The sequence below is a fragment of the Onychomys torridus genome, chromosome 3 (genome assembly GCF_903995425.1).
Source record: "Onychomys torridus chromosome 3, mOncTor1.1, whole genome shotgun sequence".
Lineage (NCBI taxonomy): Eukaryota > Metazoa > Chordata > Mammalia > Rodentia > Cricetidae > Onychomys > Onychomys torridus.
Window position 1 is genome coordinate 22,416,182 of NC_050445.1, and position 18,542 is coordinate 22,434,723.

At 45.1% G+C, this 18,542-nt stretch overlaps 1 protein-coding gene across 1 annotated transcript in view; it reads left to right on the top strand.

Annotated features, from left to right (window-relative positions):
• Positions 1-18,542, top strand: part of Gng12 (G protein subunit gamma 12) — a 112,282-nt gene that overhangs the window by 14,590 nt on the left and 79,150 nt on the right. Inside the window, exon 2 of the mRNA XM_036182421.1 lies at positions 3,926-3,983. The gene's annotated coding sequence lies outside the window, so the exon portion shown is untranslated. The remainder of the gene's footprint in view (positions 1-3,925; positions 3,984-18,542) is intronic.

The window sequence follows — 18,542 nt, forward strand, 5'->3', positions numbered from 1 at the left end:
GCAGAGACAGGATTAGAACCCCATTCCTCTTGTTTTCCTGGCTTTGTGTTGTCTTATCAAGTCAACCTCCAGAAGTAGGAGCTTTGCAGATGATGGCGGGCAGGCTCTGTCCCTCTTTGTCTCCTGGCTTTACCTTGCCTGGAATGGCCTATGGGAGAGCCTTAGGAAACACCCTCTCCCCCCCCCCCCCAGCTCCCTGCCTGCTGCCCTGAAGGTATTTATGGGTGTGAAGGTCCACCTGGAAACCTAGGGAGAGGTTGGGAAGGGTGGCCAGCAGCAGCTGCCAGAGAGTGGAGGAAGGGAGAGGAGGCGTGGTCCCTGAGAGTGAGTGATCTGTTACTAACTAGTGACAAGGAGGAGGAGCCAGATGGAGCTCTGGGGATGGGAACGCCATGGTAAGAAGTCCAAAGGGCAGTGGAGTCTGTCACAGACTACTTCTCGGTACACAACCCTTCCTACCTGTTCCGAGCGTTCCTTTTTACTTCTGCTGGGAAGCATTTCCCGGCTTACTCACTCTGTGTTGTAATCTTTATTGTGTCGGCAGGCAGGGGGAAGGCCGCACACAGAGAAAGCTGCCCTTAGCTGCAGTAGAGTTAAGAGTTCTTTGACTTGGTGTTCTTTTCAAAGTGTTGTTTTGTTTGAAAGAAAACAATGCTCAGAGCAAGTAGGTCCAACAGCTTCTCTGAAGCAGATCTTTCCAGGGTATGGGTCACACACTTGTCTGTGTGTTACCATCCACTGGGAGTGACTGAAAAATCACAACACCCAACCACACCCAGACCTGTGGAGTCAACCCTTCTGGGTGTGATCCAGAAGCAGTGTCCTTGGGAAGTTCAAGCAAGGAACAGCATGAGAGCCTGGTAGGGAGGCTGTGTGGAGTCTCTGCATCAGGGATCAGAGACAGGAGAGACTCAGCCTCTGGCTGCTCAGGAGTGGACAGATGACATTTTGTTTTCTTCATCTGTGTATGAGGTCGAAGAGGAGCCTTTCAGCCCAGGTCCATGTTCCTTGCAAGCCTCTTCCTTGAAACTTACTGAGACTTGTGTAATCCTCCCTTTCAAAGGGGGTGGGGTCAGACCAGAAACTTCCATATTTAAATTGCTGCTGCATAAATACAAAACAGAGTGCCCTCAGGAAGAATGTCTCTCTCTGTTCCCTTTTCCACACAATGAACAGCACAGGTGAGGCCCACGGGTACAGGGTGCCATTGGCTGAGGCTCCAAGGCCAGGTAGGCCTAGGAAGTGCTTTTCCTGAAAACTCAGGATCTTGGAATTCTGGGACATGTTACTATTGACCACCTTTTGTTACATGGAGCCTGGGAGCAAACTGATCTTTGAGGGCCATGTGGACCTCTAGTTTTTACTAGAAATGGCTTTCATGCACAACAAGAATTTTATGCCCAACATATTTAGCTGTGACTGTGAGGAAGGGAGCTTGGAGCATTTGTGTTCACATGAAGTCTGCAGTTGTAGGTTCAGGGCCAGGCTTATTTTGTTTTCTTTATTTTTTGAAACAAAGGTCTTTTTCTTGTCTTGTCTTGAGTTTTTGATCCATATATGTTGTTCTCTGGAGAGCAAGAAAGTTTCGGAAGAACCTGAAAGTAGGTATTCCTTTAGAAATGTTATGATCACAAACCTGTTAAAAATTTAAAATGAAATCTCAAAGATACAACTTGGTTTTGAAATTTTTTATAACAGTTGATTATGAGAAGGTGTGTCATTTATTTTCTTTTCCCTTCCTCCCTCCTTCCCTCCCTCTCTCCCTTCCTTCCCTCCCTCCTTTCTTCCTTCCTTTTTTTTACAACTTTGTCTCTGTAGCCCAGGCTGACTTTGTAGTCCAGGCTGGACTTAAACTATTGATTTTCTTGCCTTGGCCTCTACAATTTAAGGATTGCAGGAATGAGTCACCATACCCATCCATGTGCCTACTCTTGACCAGCTATTGCCACCTTCTAAAGAAAGTACAGCAGATTTTACCAAAGAGAAAAGTACACCTAAGAGAGGTATAGTGACTTGCCCAAAGGATGACACACCGTTCATGGAGAGCACACCACCTCAAGGCTTTTTGTGTTGTTGATGTTTGTTTTAGTTTTTGTACCTTTGGAAGACTGTCTTTTACTGGTCACGAGATTGTGTATAAAACACAAAAGGTATTTTCAAGCATTCTAAAGAGTCCAAGGAAGAGAAAGTAGAACCGTTCTGGCAGGTCACACGTTCCTAAGAGCCCAGTGTCACGCAGTCACGTGTAAACCAGTTTACAGCAACTTGAAGGACTTCAGTCCCCAGGACCCACTCGGTCTCTGTTTACTGTGAGGTGCCCTTGCTACGACCACAGCTGGAATTGCAGTTTTGCTGGCAGATAATGTCTTGGAGTTTTGGGGTTACTTTACCAGAAAACAGCGCTCAGGGGGTTTAAGAGTAAATGTTGGGAAAGTGGCACAATTAAAAGATCGACATTCTTTGGAACCTCTGAACAGAAAAGACTCAAAGCTGGCAATCTGGAAGAGTGTTCGGGACATGTCTGGAAACTGTTTGCTAAGAAAGTCCAGTTCTTTTTTTCTTTTTGGTTGCATGTCCCTGAAATGTTTTCTAATGGTCTTTCAAATGTCCATTGTCAGTATTAAAAACGGGCTTGCATACTGGCGACACAGAAGCCTGGCAGGACTTAAATCTCAGCCCTTTTCACTTTCTGTTTGTATGACCTTGATGAAGTTACTTAACCTGTCCACGCTTAGGTGTCTTTTACTGCAAAATAGAAACGATTTACTGTGAGGTGTGAGTCAATTACCAATGTGCTTATGACTGTGCTTGGCACTTCCTATTGCCATTTTAATTAACTAAAACTTAATTAATCTAATTGCAGGAGCCAGTAGAGATAATGGGGGGGGAGGAAGATGCTAAAATTGCCACAGTCCAGCCTTCTTTGAATCCTCCCAGGATAAATAATTCCCTTTAGCCCAGTGATTTGAGGTTTGTGTTTTCATTGGCACTGAATTCTGATTTTGGACTTCCTCAGTATAGTATAGTGAGAAGATCACCAAACCACTTCAACCCATTCTGTCCTGGAACTCACTATGGAGGGCAGGCTAACCTCAAACTCATGGCAACTCTCCTGCTTCAGCTCCTCAAGTCCTGGGATTATAGGCACAAGCCACTTACCTCTTAAAACATACTCTTTGCTTAACTACTGTTCTATTGCTGCAAAGAAATATCATGACCAAGGCAACTTACAGAAGAAAACTTTTAATTGGGGGCTTGCTCACATTTTCAGGGGGTGAGTGCACGATCATCACGATGGGAAGCAGACAGCATGGCGCTGGAGCAGTAGCCAGGGCTTTCCATCCTGATCCATAGGCAGCAGGTGGAAAGAGCAGATACAACTTCCCTTTACCCCATTATCTCTCTTGGCTCCTGAAATTACATGGCTTTGTACTTGTCACCATAACGACCTGTCTGTGCTCAGGTCAGCTGAAGTTAACACCTGGGGTGTGGGATTTTTAAACCGCACAGGCTGACACATTTCCTCCAACAAAGGCCACACCATCTAGTCCTTCCCAAACAGTTCCACTAACTGGCAGCCAAGCATTCAAACATATGAGCCTCTGGGGGCCATTTTCACTCAAAACACCACACTCTTAATTAATCTTCCAAGAGGTGGTAGATACAGCCTCTGCTTAAGATGTTTCCCATGGGTGAGATAAAAGGCCAGGAGGAAAGAGGTCACAGCCCTGTGCTAGAGGGAAAAAAGATGGTTACAGTTTCTGTGGAAAAGGGGCCTCCAATGCTTAGGCATTAATTCATACTCATTCTTCTGGAGAAACAAGATGGTGTGTGTGTGTGTGTGTGTGTGTGTGTGTGTGTGTGTGTGTGTGTGTGTGTTTTGTTTTGTTTGTTCTGACCCTAAATTGCAACCTTTTCCTCATAGGTTCATATGGGAAGGACGTTGGGGTGAGACTCTTCTCTATTTCCAGCTGGCTTTTCTGGTGAGTAGTCTTTTTATGACTGTTTCAGATGTTAACCGTTGGAATAATTAAAGCATGTTATTTAATTTGGATTTAGTGACTGATGCTCCAGGAAGTAGTGAACGCCTGATGACCCTTGATCTGATTTGATAAAGGGCCAGTAAGGGTAGAAGGACAGGTAGATTCTCCAGTCTCCCATTTTGGGTCGTGAGCAGAATCCTAGGATGTTGCTGCAGAAGGACCTTTTTTTTGTTTTTTTTTTTTTTCGTTTTTTGAGACAGGGTTTCTCTGTGTGTAGCTTTGCGCCTTTCCTGGATCTCACTCTGTAGCCCAGGCTGGCCTCGAACTCACAGAGATCCGCCTGCCTCTGCCTCCCGAGTGCTGGGATTAAAGGCGTGTGCCACCACCGCCTGGCAGAAGGACCTTTTTAAAGAGAGTCAATGGAGGCTCAGTTTTGCCTGTGTCCACAGACCTGCTTGGAAGCAGTTGCTGGACTCCCAGTCTGGCTGCAGGTGCCAGCAGTGACAGCCCTGTATGACAGGGTGCAAGCTGCAGCATCTGCATGGAAGGGCACCCTCTGCTCCTGAACTGTCCATTCTGCCTAGCATGGTGGGAGCCGCCTGTCACATGTGTCTCTTGAGCACTGGAAATACGCCCAATGTTGCTAAGATGTTGACTGGGTTGCTCTCATTCACTGGATCAATCTAGAATTTAGATGTGCATAGTTGTTTGTCCGTGTTGGACATCGTGGAGGAGTGAGTCCTGTCCTCACTGTGGTCAAGTGGAAGGCCCAACCTTCTCCCGCTTTCAGAAGGCAACTCTTGCCCAGTGAGGGCTGGACTAGAGCTCTCTCCGAGGCCTCCGCTTTGAGTGCTTTCTGACTAGACTGGGCTTTCTACCTGACATCGTAATGGCCTCTCTGTCCCCTGTTTCCTCACCTGTCAGCTGAAGTTAACACCTGTTCTGCCCTCCCAGGTGTTTGGAGAAGCTTGAGCTTGAAAGTCATGGGAGGAAGAGCCTTCCTTCACAAACTTCTTTCTTTTCTTCAAAAAGATAGTCTGTGGTGTCTGGAAGCGTTTCAGTTTGGGTACTAGTTATGGGTAGGTTTTCATTTCCCTGAGATGTAGTTGGATGAACTTGGTGTTTCCAGATGATCCTCATTGTGGGACGCAGCTCTCTGCTCTTGTGAACCGTGAGCTGGAAGGCAGAGTGCTGATGACATACAGGCCGTGCGGGGCGAGTGTTCAGGCTAACATTGCTGAGCTAGGCATTCTCTAACCCGTCATGCCTGTGAGCTGTTTCATCTCAGAAACCCAAGCAGGTGCCCTTCTGCTAGGGACTTTGTTAGGGTTTCTAATGCTGTGATAAAACACCATAACCAAAAGCAGCTTGGGGAGGAAAGGGTTTATTTCAGCTTACAGCTTTTATAGTCCATTACCCAGGAAAGTCAGGAACTTTCTCAAGGCAGGAACCTGGAGGCAGGAGCTGATACAGAGGCCATTGAGGAGTGCTGCTTACTGGTTTGTTCCCCATGGCTTGTTCAGACTGCTTTCCACGGTCTGGAAAATCTCCCATATTAATCATTAATCAAGAAAATGCCCCACAGGCTTGCTTACAGGCCAATCTGGTAGGGGCATATTCTCAAATAAGGTTCCCTCTTCCCATTTCTCTCTTTGGCTCCCTTATCTTTAGCCTTGTTAAGTCCCAATTTCAATGTTTGGTTCTGTGTGTTCTTCAGTAAGCAAAACCCTCTCTTGAGTGTCAATTTCCATAGAGCCTCAGTGGCTCTCAGACTTCTATTCCAAGACAGTAAGTGTTAGCTAGTAGGACACAGCATTTATAAATGCTCTGTTTCCCCAAGTACCTTTTCTGCTGAAAACCAGCCAAACAAACATTTTACCATGTTTTATCTGTCAGAAGCTTATTATATATTATGTACTTGTATCACGATATTTTCTGACACAAATACAAGCCTTCATGTGGCTTTTATAATAATGCTGGTTTTATCTTGATAACTTTGATATCTAATTTCATAACATTATTTGTAACAAAATCAATTCTCTATTGTAATCATTGAATTAGTGTTGAATGGCAACTGTGTCTTCCCATTAACAAAACCAGTGACCTCAACATTGACCAAATATGTGTATATTTCATGGGGGCAAAACACAGAAGCCATGCAGGAATATTTCTGCCTAGGCCAGTCCCTTAATATTTTTTATTTCCTTAATTGATTTTAAAAGGTTTTTTTTTAATATATGTATTTTTTAATTTTATAATTAATTTAATTTTACATATCAGCCATGGATTCCCCTGTCCTCCCTCCTCCCACCCACCCACACCCTTCCCCCAACCCACCCTCCATTCCTGCCTCCTCCAAGGCTCCCTGGGGATTCAGCTCAGCCTGGTAGATTCAGTCCAGGCAGGTCCAGTCCCCTCCTCCCTTCACCTAGGTTGAGCAAAGTGTCTCAGCATAGGCCCTAGGTTCCAAACAGCCAGCTCATGCACTAAGGACAGGTCCTGGTCCCACTACCTGGGGTTCTCCTAAATAGTTCAAGCTAATCAACTGTCTCACTTATCCAGAGGGCCCGGTCCAGTTCCATGTGGGCTCCTCAGCTACTGGTTCATAGTTCATGTGTTTCCACTAGTTTGGCTATTTGTCCCTGTGCTTTTTCCAATAGTCATCCTTTAAATGCAAAATTTAGTTATCTCTCTATTCTGAACCTGCAGTAGTTTTTTTTTTTTTCTTAGCCTGTTTCCATAATTAACATTTAAGAATGCCAGATCCAAGCCATTTCTCTAGGAAGCTCAAAATTAGCATTTCATTATCTACAGTTTGTTAGTCCTGACTGAAATAAAGTCTTTGAATACCATTGACTTTTTACCTCAGTCCCAAACTTAGCAGTTAATTCCTGATTTGGCTAGGCCTGGCTGAGGACCTGGAATAGCAGGTTTTCAGAAGAAGCAGTGGCAGGTTTGGAGCAGGGGCAGAGTATGATAGGCAGAGAGAGTAGGCCGTGCAGCCATAGCCTCTACACGTGAAAGCCGCAGTTGCAAGGCCGTGAATCAGCCTAAAACATTTATATTCATACGTGTACATGTTCATGGCTTAATTTAAGCATGTCAATAACAATAACTTTAGCACACATTAGGTTTAAATTGAAGTCATTAAAGATTTGTTAGCTTTAGAAATTTTATTGGCAGATTTAGTTTTGCTGCATGCTGTTTTAGACACAAATGACACAATACAGTTAACTCCTGGAGCTGCAGAGATGGCTCAGTGGTTAAGAGCATTTATTGTTCTTGCAGAGGACCTGGGTTCAGTTCACAGCATCCACATGGCGGCTCATAACCTTGCCCCCTATGAGGGGATCTGATGCCCTTCACCCCTTGGCCACTGTGGACACCTGTGTACATGTGGTGGTATACATAACCAAATGTTAACATAAATAAGTAACTGAAAATTTTAAACTGCAAAAACAATTGCAACAAACACACATAGCATAGTTACATTCAGCCAGAATGTATTCTTAGTAGAAATCTTAGTAAAAAGATCAACCAGTGAAACTTGTTATATAGAGTTAAGTTAATCTTCTGTTTATTACTTTTTTTATTAATTTATATGCATGGGGGGTATACGTTTCCCAGTTTGTGTGAAGGTCAGAAGACAGCTTTCCGGAGTCAGTTCACGCCTTCCACCACATGTCCTGGGGATCCAACCCCTCAAGTTTTCAGGCTTGGTGGCAGGCACCTAACCAGACAAGCTATCCAGTTGACTCAATTCTTGTCTTTCAGAGATAATCAGCAGAGAGGGCCACCTTTACAAAAGGAAATTTATGATTCGTTAATAAAGTCAGGAAATCCTGCCCTGTAAGTTATAATAGGGTGACCTGAAATTCTTTAGCAAATTCCAGAGTCCCGATGTGACTCGGGGAACTCATAACCAGAATGTTAACCTCGTGTTAAGCTCCTCTTAGGTTTTGTCTTCAGTGAGGCCACAACGTTTTCATTTGATGTGGAATTTTGTTCTCCTTGGGTTATCTGAGAAGAAGGGATGGAGGAGAGAGACAGAGGAGAGAGAAGAGCAGGACAGATGGGAACCTGACCTAAAGTTCGGATCTTTAGAATTTATGGTTGGTTTTGACAGTCTCTGAGGTTTTCTTATCAATTGCCTGGTCTTCAGTATCTCTCTTCAATTCTGCTGCAGTTTCCAAAACTCTTGTTATTCATCTCTTGTGAGTTAGAAGTTTTATCATTTCTGCTTATAAATGTGTTTAAGTTCCTGTTAAAGCAGACAGCTGGTACTTCATCTTTAGTTCCTTGCCTAAGACTTCTAGGTTGATGTGCAAAAAAATACCAATTTAGGAATACCACACGTTCCCCATCAAGGGAACCGTAGAGCCAAATTGTCTTTAGTTTCCAACACTTGGAAAGTTAACCATGTGCTTATCAAATGTAAAACCAGTTGGAATACCAAGTAACAGGGTCCCCCTCCCCAATATATTTCCTTCTCCCTTATATTTCTGTTTCTTATTTTCTCCTAAAGGTCACGAGTTGCTTGATGTTAGCAAGGCGGTGTGTGTTTTGAGGCTGCTTTCTGTGTTGTGTAGGGAATGGTTCCCCAGTTCTTACTCCAGGGTGGGTTTCCCTCACTGTATTGGGCTGTGTTACATGCTTATAGGAATGCCAGGCGGGGTGGGTGGGCTCACTGTTTTATGATTGTGGATGTGACGTGACCAATTGCTTCCAGTGCCCCAGCCACCTCAATGTTCCTGTCATGGTCACTATAGCCGTGAACTGTGGGATGAAATAATCCCATTCTTCTTTAAGCTGCTCTGTCGGTGTTGTATCATGTCAGGAAGATGAACTGTGGGTGGGCAGGGGTACAACAACATGGGCAAAGCCTGTTGTAGGTTTCAGGGTTGACATCTGTAGGGAGAGCCTAGTGGTCTGCTAAGAATACATTTTACATGTTTTCCTAGGCACAAGGCTGTTAGCTTGGACACAGGGCATAGGATATGATTGGCTTTCTGAGGGATTAAAAATAGCTGGGTTGGCTCTGGTCTGCAATATTTTACCATTTCTATAGTCACAAAGTTCAGTCATTTGGTCTTGTAAAATCATTACCATAGGTGTGCCCCCCCCTTTTTGAAACTTGTTTATGATGTCATAAAATTGTGAGGCTAGAGTAAATAATGAGGACAAAGCGCTCTCCTCGGGCTGACCGTGAGTGCCACTCAGGAGGCCTGTGCACAGGGTAGGGAAGAGCCTGCTTGACGGTGAGTTCCAGGACCTTTAGGACATTCTCCCACCTCCTGTGCTGTCACTGACCTCAATATCAGTTGCTTCAACCTGTTCTTTCATTACCACACGAGGAGAAAATTGTGAAGAAATTTGCGTCCAATAACTAGTTAAATGGAAATGCCACCCCTAAAGGTGGATTTAATACTGAAAGAATAAGTCGTTGTAATTGAGTCGGCTTGTGCTTTGGCAGGCTGTACACCACAGCGATGCCTAGGACTCCCTGTGGCTCGTCCCACCAAGAACCAGTTCATTCCATGGTAATGTAGCCCCACGTCCCTCAGTCTGGTTCATATGATCCACTCTGTTCTTCTGAAGCTCATCTTATACGATCTCTTAATTCTAGCTTCTCAGGCCAGAGCAAACTTCCTGCCCTGTGTGTCCCACAAGGCTCTTCCATCTGCTTCCATGGCCCCCTCACCCTTTCAGCATAGGCTGGTTGAGCATCCGCTGTGTAGAGAGCTGTAGGACAGGCTACACGTAGGAGAGGTGGACAAACAGAGTGGGAGCTGTGGGAGAGGTGCTAAGGGTGCTTATACTGGGGCAGAGGGGGTATGTGGCTGGATGTGGAGGCTGCCTGGGGCAGAGCTAGCCTACCTACAGCTGTGAGGGACCCAGGCCTTCAAAGGTAAATGTGGCACTGCTCACTTCAATTTGAATAATCTTTGTGTATATAAGAATGTTGATGCATGTGTATGTATTCTTGTGTGTGTGCATGTGGAGCCAAAAGTTGATATTAAATCTTCATCAGTTACTCTCTGTCCCAGTTAGGGTTACTATTACTGTGATAAAACACCATGACCAAAGCAACTTGCGAGGAAAGAGTTTATTTGCCTCACATTTCCACAGCACTGTTCATCATCAGAGGAAGTCAAGACAGGAACTCAAAACATGGCAGGAACCTGGAGGCAGGAGCTAATGCAGAGGCCATGGAGGGCTGCTGCTTATTGGCTTACTCCTCATGTTTGCTCAGCCTGTTGTCTCATAGAACCCAGGACAACCTCCCCAGGGGTGGTCACATCAATAACTAAGAATCTTATAGAGGCATTTTCTCATTTGAGGCTCTAGCTTGTGTCAGGTTGACATAAAACTAGCCAGCACCCTCCCCATCTTATTTTTTGAGACAAAATCTCACTCTTCTATTTGGCGGGACTAGCCATCCAGCAAGCTCCAAAGAGCCCCCTTTCTCTGCCTCCCAGCACTAGGATTATAGGCATACCACCATACCTGCTTGTTACATGGGTGCTGGGGATCTGAATTCAGGTCCTCGTGCCTGTGTGGCAAGTATTGTACCCACTGACTAGCCATCTTCTTGGCCCATTTTGCCATGCTCATAATGTGATCTTAATGTGCCGCTTTTGAATAAACATTGAATAAACATTCTATAGAAGAGTTGCAAGGGTAGAGTGTGCCCACATCCAGTGCCAAAAGCATCAGCTGTCAGGTTTGGTAGAGAGAATAGAATGGCTGGCTAGAGAACAGGGTGGGGCCAGACATGCTTGGCTGGCCAGAGTGTGGGAACCAAGTGGTTTTACAGGTATGTCTTGAGCATCCCGCCTCTCATTCTCCATCTGGCCTCATTATCAGTGCCCCATGTCCCACAGGTGTGTCTGTTCCTGTATTCTGTACCTTTCTGAGACTTAGCCATCCCTTTTCCACTGTGGAGTTGGGTGTGCTTTTCAGAGCCCTCCCCCTTGGCAACCTCAGCACTGCCTTCCTTGGTACCTTGGACCTGTGGGCACCTTCATATCAGCTCCATTTTGCTGGTCACCCAGACTTGGAACCTTGCAATGACATGGAGCTTCTTTCATATTCTGTTAGGAAAGACAGCAGGGCTGGCAGATCTGATCTCCGTGACACTGGCTTGCTTCAAACCTGTAGTCGGTAGATACTCCTCCTCCCTCTCTGCCCTGTTCTTCTTGCCCCCACCTGTTTTCCTATTCTCCACCTCCTTCCTCTTTCATCTCTTTCCTTTTTAAAGCAATGTTTATTAAGCCAAGAACTGTGTTCCTTTCCCTCCATGCATTATTTCTTTAAGTGCTCACGAAATCTGTGAGAAATTGATGTCAGTATCACTGTAAAGCTCTGCAGTGCGGGAAAGTAAGGACCAAATAGGATGTATAACTTGTCAAACCCATGCAGTTCGGCCTTGGAATGGGGACAGTCTGTGAGGTTTGTCCAAGACCCTTCCTCCTGACCAGCTGGGATCCAGATGGCCTCCCTTGTGTGGAGTCTCGAAGCTGGTTTGTTCTAATCTTCCCACCGCACACATGTGACCCTGTCACTTCCCAGAGTACCTGTATGAACACCCTCTCCCCCAGCTGTGTTTTTTCTGTTTCCCTGTACTAACACTCACCCCACCCCATCCCGGCCGTGTTTCCTGCCGTTTTGAAGACATTGATTTATGGGAAACAACATGGGTTTTGTGCCTTTGAAGGCCTGAGTTCAGCCCTAGAATTACTTCTTGTCTGTGTTATCATAAGAGGTAGTTCATTTCTCTGAGCTGTTCATCTGTTCTTTTAGTGAGTGTTGACTTTTGCATGTTTTCTCCTGCTGGTCCTGTGTAAGGGACTTGAATGTTCAGATGTCCCAGACTGGCCGTCTACTCACCTTTGACTTCTTGCTGGACTGTGTTGGGTGATCCATGTGGAGTGCAGTTTGCCTGGTGCAAGGTGCTCATCCCCCAGAGCTGTTTTCTTCTGCTTTGCCAAGCTCCCTGTGTCTTGTTAACTTCTTGTTTCAGCTTCTTCCAGCCTTTTGTCCCTTAGAAGATACAGTGCCATCTTTGTTTTTTTCTCTTCTCTGTGTGTAGACACATGTCAACACATACGTGTATCACCGCCCTAGTATGAAAGCTGGCCAGAAGTTCTCTATGGAGTCAGTTCTTGCCAGCTACCTTTATGTGGGTTCTAGAGATCAAACTCAGGCCGTCAAAGCTTGCAGTGTTGGGTGACAGAACCACTTCACTGGCTCCATCTTGTGTCCTCAGGATGGCTGAACTGAAAAGCTCTTTTATTCATTAACACTTTCTGGACCCTCCTTGCTAAATAGAATTGTGTCCTTTATGAGGGAGTTCAGCTGTTCTTGCTAAACACTTAAAAGCAGGTGTTTGCCGAGTGTGGTCCACGGACCCTGAGGAATCTCAGATCCTTTCCAGTGATTCAGATGTGTTTCTGTAGTAATAAAATATTACTTGGTATTTTCACTATGTTGACATTTGGAATATGCTGCAAAAGACGTGATGGATAAACTTCTATTGCTTAATTAGTAATCGGGCAATAGTCACATTCCTTATAACCTTATGTTCAGAGTGAAAAAAATGTTACTTAAGGATGTCCTTGAAGCAATAAAGATTATTTAACTAAGCCTCATTTCAAAACCCATCTTTTAAATCTACCATGTGACAAAATTAAAGAAATAAAGCTCCTCAGACCGGTAAGCCTGGTGTCTTGGGGAAACACTGATTATTTTATTGCATACTTAACTGGCCACCTTTTTTTTTTTCATTGGTTTCTCCAGTGAGTTCTCATACTCACATTTCTGATGTATCCCAGGCTTGACTGTGGACAGCACAGCACTGGAGAGGATCCTATAAATGTCGTTCTGCCTGTCTGACTTTGGACCTAAATAGGTGGTGCCATGTCCCGGGTCACAGTGATGTTCATGGCTGGACAGCAGTAGAGTCCCCTTTACTGAGGCGTTTTCCGTGACTGTGACTCTTTAACATGGGTAGTAATGCAGTGCATAATGCCTTTTCCTTTGGCTCTCAAACCTTCTGACACTCCTAAAATTGACAATCCCGTGGGGCTTTTATTTGGCTTAATCTGTAGACATATATAATAACTGTTGGCATATACCGTAAGAAACGGAAACTGAGAAGTTTAAAAACGTTTAATGCATTACAAATATAATTATTCTCATGGTGCCCCTCCCACAGGCAATTAAAAAATGCTGAAAGTGAGAGAGAGAGTCCTTCCCAGGGATGAGCCAGCCCCCCATTCCTTATCCAGTAGCAAGAGGTCAGCCTTGAATTACCGTGTTTAATATGCTAATGAGGTAACTGAAGGTAGGCAGCCCTTAGGTAGGTAGCTTCAGGATGAGGGTTGGCTAAGCAAAACAACCAAACAACCCAATGGCAAGAGCAGAAGGCTGTGGCAGAACCTCCTTGGAAGGAAAAGGTTATGTTGGCTGGTGATTTTAATTGGCCAGCCGTGCCTGTGGAATGAAGCCCTTCATAAAACTGAAGAGTGGGTTTGGAGAGCTTCCTGGTAGTTCCTGGGAGTTGATGCCCCTGGAAAGGGCATGATAGTTCTTTGTCTCTTCCCACATGTCCTGCTGTAGCTACCCATCCCTTTATCTGGTTTTCATTTATGTCCTTTTTAATGTCCTTTTAAATAAACCAGAAATGTTCTCTCAGTTCCGCGAACCGCTCTAGCAAATTAACTGAACGGAAGATGGGAATTCTGAAAAACCTGTTTCTGGCCAGTCAGTCAGAAGCGTGGATAAAGGTGCCTGGAGTCTGGAGTCTTAGGGGATGTGCTTTCAGAACGGGACACAGTGCTTCCTCCAGGTAGACAAGATGAGAGCTAAGTCAAATGGAAGGACATCCAGCTGGCACCCAGCTTGTTTGCTGGGGTGTGCGGGAAGCCCCATACACTTGGTTGCAGACATCTGGGTTAACTGTGGAGAAAACCAAGACTGGTTTTCTTTCCTGTTTTCAGAATCCCACTGTGCCAGCGAAGAGAAAGGCTCCTTTTGTGCACAGGAAGAACAGTGGCTGTTGTCCTGACTAGTCCTTACCCTACTTCTGCCGAAAGTCACAGCTGACGGAGGCTGATATCAGACAGGGGTCCGTAAGTTCAAGTCAGCTCACCCCAGGTTAAGCACCGTGTACCCGAATTCTTTATATGAAGTTGGAATAGGGGATTTGCATGTGAAGATGAAAGACACTGAGGTCAGAGGTCAGGGGACACCTAGGGGAGAGTCAGCCAGTGGCTGGGAAGACCACAACAGAGGCCCCCAGGCAAGGTCTGAGTGAATAGAGAGAGAAAAACTCAAAACTGTGGCAGGAGCAGTAGAAGCAGACCTCGACACCTTAGGTCCTCTTCAGCGTCGTGTCTGGCTCTGGGTGCTCACTGGAGAGCAGAGTCCAGACCCTAGCGTGTTTTGATACCACTTGTTTTTTCAGTCTCCATTGTCCTTGTTGTCATGGATATTTTTATGATTACAGTAGGGGTCGGAGAGCTGACATGATAGTGAAGAGCACTGGCTGCTCTTCAGAGACTGGACTTGATTCCCTGCACCCACAGGAGAGCTCACAACTCTAACTCCAATTTGAAGCCCTGGTGCCCTCTTCTGGCCTCTGTGGGCACTGCACAACCATGGTGCGTATGCATGCATGCATACATACATATGTACATACATACACACATACATACATACACAAGACATGTAAACTAAAAATAAATAAAATCTTGAAAAAAACTTGTAGTAGAAGAAAGCTTTGCCTTTCTGCAAGAGTTTAATGTGTATAGGGGTGACTAGAAGTTGGCCCCGTAGAGCGAAGTCTCCTTAGAGGAGTTAATGAGACCTGGCCGTACTAGAGTAGGCCAAGGCTGAGAAGCAGGGATGGAAGGGAGAGGGGTCACCAGAGCGGAGTAGGGACTAGGTTGTTAGCTCAGGCTGCCTCCTTTTGGGATGTATGCCAGAAAGCACACAGAAGAGACCCCAGAGTCAGGGAGAGGGGAAAAAAACCCTCAGGGTTTTTGAATGGGACTGAAACTGGAGGTTTGGGTGACAGAAAGAGGTGGTGAGAGATCATTTGAGTTAGAACCGGGACACTTTCTAGGGTGGTATCATGATCCACTGGTGACAGTGCTGGGCTCATCACCGCAGCCTTGTTTACAGTAAACTTGGGGATCTGGGCCTGCCTGTCACTTGGGAAAGCTTTCTAGTAAATGATGTGTGTGTGCACATGTTATACACCCACCCCCCACACACACACAGGTAGCCCTGGAGCTGCTGGACCAATGTTAGTTTTTCCATTTCCCAACCCACTTTCAAGGTAAAAACCTCTTCTGGTAGTGTGGAAAGCTTCACTGGGAATTATTTGAAGAAAATCAGTTTGGGGGATTTTTCCAAAATTCTGAACTTAAGAAGGGGGCTTTCTGCACAGGCCAGCGACCCCCTCGTTGGGCTTCCTGGGTTCTTGGTGTGCAGGTTTACTTGTGTGCTGTTTGCATTTGAGTTGATGTCTTGTTTTCACAATTATCTAAGTCACTGTTTCGTGCTGCCTTAGTTATGCTCAGCCTGCAGCAGGATGGCTGTCTGCATTGACTGCTCTGGCACCCACAGAGACCTCAAGGAGAGAGCTTTCATCCCTAGTCTTGGGCTTCATGACAGGGCAGGTTATTAGAAAACTAATCTGAGAATTTACTTCCGGGGGACATGATACTTATACTTTATCTGGTACTTGTTTTTGGAGTCGGGGGAGTGGGTTTCGAGACAGGGTTTCTCTGTGTAGCTTTGGTGTCTGTCCTGGATGTCTCTCTGTAGCCCAGGCTGGCCTCGAACTCACAGAGATCCGCCTGGCTCTGCCTCCTGAGTGCTGGGATTTAAGGCGTGCGCCACCACTGCCTGACTCTTATCTGGTACTTTTTAACTCGTGAAATCTTCCAAATGGGAACAAGGCAGAACTTAAAGAACAGTGAGCTGAGTAGGGCTGTCTCTGTCAGCCTTGGCAAACTTGTTAGCTTGAAGGACTGACTCTACCTCCATAAAAAGGCTGATAATTAGAATACTTCCTTCCAGTGTGGAGTGAGAGGTACATGAACTAAATTGTGGTGCAAGCAGCACCCTGTTTAGAATTTACTGAAGAAGCCAGACGTGACTAAGTTTAAGAACTTCTTGAATAAGTCAGAATTAACAGAGAGGAAGGTAAAGAAATACACTCCACTGGCAGAAAGCATCCTGGGTGTTCCAGCTCAGCCAGGCGTGTGTCTGGAACAGAGCCTGGGGTGTCCACATCTGTAGTGCAGTAATGTATGGGCTTCCATACAGCATTCATTTTTGTGAGGCCTTCAGATATTAGAAACAATTTACATGTTTGGTCTGCAAGTAAATGGATGTCCTTTGTCAGATGGCACCCTAAACTAAAAGAAAAAGAGAGAGCATTCATCATGCATACAAAGAACATGTCTTTTCAAAATCGGTCAAACATTTAAATTGTGAGCATACAGTTTGTAAGAATTTGCAGCATTGATAATATAATGACTCTAAAGATAAGCAGTAGAAAGAAGAGCCAGTTTCTATTATTTTATTACATTCTAAACTTGCATTGTACACTGAAGTGTTCTTATGAGTCCAGATTCACATTTTCACATAGATGGGAGACTGTGTGAGTCTCTTAGTCTGTCTTCACGTCTGCCCTTGTGTGAATTATCCTTTTCCATGTCCTCATGCTCCAAATCCTTCTTGTAGTGGCAGTAAAATAAATTGTGCCCTGGTAAGCAGTTGTTGGTTTAGTTTTTCACCTGAGTACTGGATATGTGGGTGGTTTCTGGGGTTTCACATTAGGACATACTTGTTGTACACATTGTGTGCACAGAGAGCTTAGTCAGCGACTTTGTAAACACCTTCTGGAACAGGACCCTGCCAAGGCATTAGAAATGTTATCACTTTCCGGGCTGTGGTGGCGCACGCCTTTAATCACAACACTCGGGAGGCAGAGCCAGGCAGATGTTTGTGTGTTCGAGGCCAGCCTGGGCTACAGAGCGAGCTCCAGGAAAGGCACAAAGCTACACAGAGAAACCCTGTCTCAAAAAATAAAAAAAATAAAAAAAATAAAAAAAAAGAAAGAGAGAAAGAAAGAAATGTTATCACTTTATTGCATTAAGAGTATCAAAAGCTGGCCTGCAGGGTTCCTTGAGGCAGCATCTTACTCTTTCACTTAATTTTCTCCTCATACACTCAGCATCTGCTCTGTGAAGAGCTAAGAACCACTGTGCCCCAGGGGGTGCACCGTGAAATGGTTAGCAAGGCCGGAAGGGCCTCACAGGAATGCAAGAAGAAGCTGTTACCCCAGGCATCACTCATGCTAGCACTGCTCTTCTGTAGGCATGGGTTGCTCTGACTGCCAGGTGCATGACTCGGATCACCTGTAAACTGCACTCACAGTCCAGGTGTTCCAGATGCACCACATGTCCAGAAGTGAAGAGACAGAGCTAGTAACTGGAGTAGTTTGTGGTCAGTCAAAATCGCAGAACATCGAAAAGCAGTACAGTTTCTTTGTAGACGAATTTCTAAATGGTCTTTTTAAATCAAAAGCTTGGAGCCAGAAATTTGAGTTAAAGCCTTAGAGAGAGATCGGGAAATAAGGAAAGCCACAAGCTAACCTTACCTCACCAACTCTGCAGCTTCCAAGGAGAGCAACTTCCTGTCTACCTAGGCTTATATGCCTTGCTTTTCTGCTCCCTCATTGACTCTTAGTCCAGCTACCTCACTTCCTCTTCCTACACGGTTCTGTCGCTGTCTGTCTTGTCTGTACAGACCTCCAGGTCTCTATGGTTGGTACTAGGATTAAACTCAATATATATAATTTGTATACAATACATAAAAATCCAATCCAACGTAAAGTATTTAAAACTAGTAGTTGTCTTTTAAAAGTAAATTATTCTCTCATTTCTTGTAAAATGTAAATTAGGCAAGTGCAGCAGTGGCCGACACTTGAGCATAATGAAAAGCGTGAGAGTTATGCCTTCAGATGCTGTAGATTTGAGTCCCAACAAGGTTGTAGACAGATCTCTAATGGAGAAAAAAAAAAAGTTTGAACACCGAGACCTCAGTGTCTTTGTCTCTGAAATGAGTATCATTGTTTTATGTCCCCGAGGTGGTTTGTATCACTTGTGCCTAATGCAGTGTCCGTTATGAAGGACTGGTTCCACAGTTAGCTCTTGGCGGAAGAAGGCAGCGCTGATTGGTGAACAGCTGTGCAGATGGAGAAAGCCCAAGGGCTGCTGTGTTAGACGGCATAAATACATCTAGAGTAAGCTGTCAGCTGCAAGTGTGCTAAGCAAATGTTAATTGAGAGTCTGGAAGCCTTGTCATTTCATGACTATTAAGACTAACCATATCAGAAAAGCAAACTGACCAGTCATGACCCTAAAAGTTCGGGGATGTATCGTGGAGGAGGGAGCTGTTCTGTCTGTCATGAAAGGTCTGTGCTTGTCTCAGCCCATTGAACCACCCTCTTGGTTGTATTGCTTTTTAATTTTGAATTTC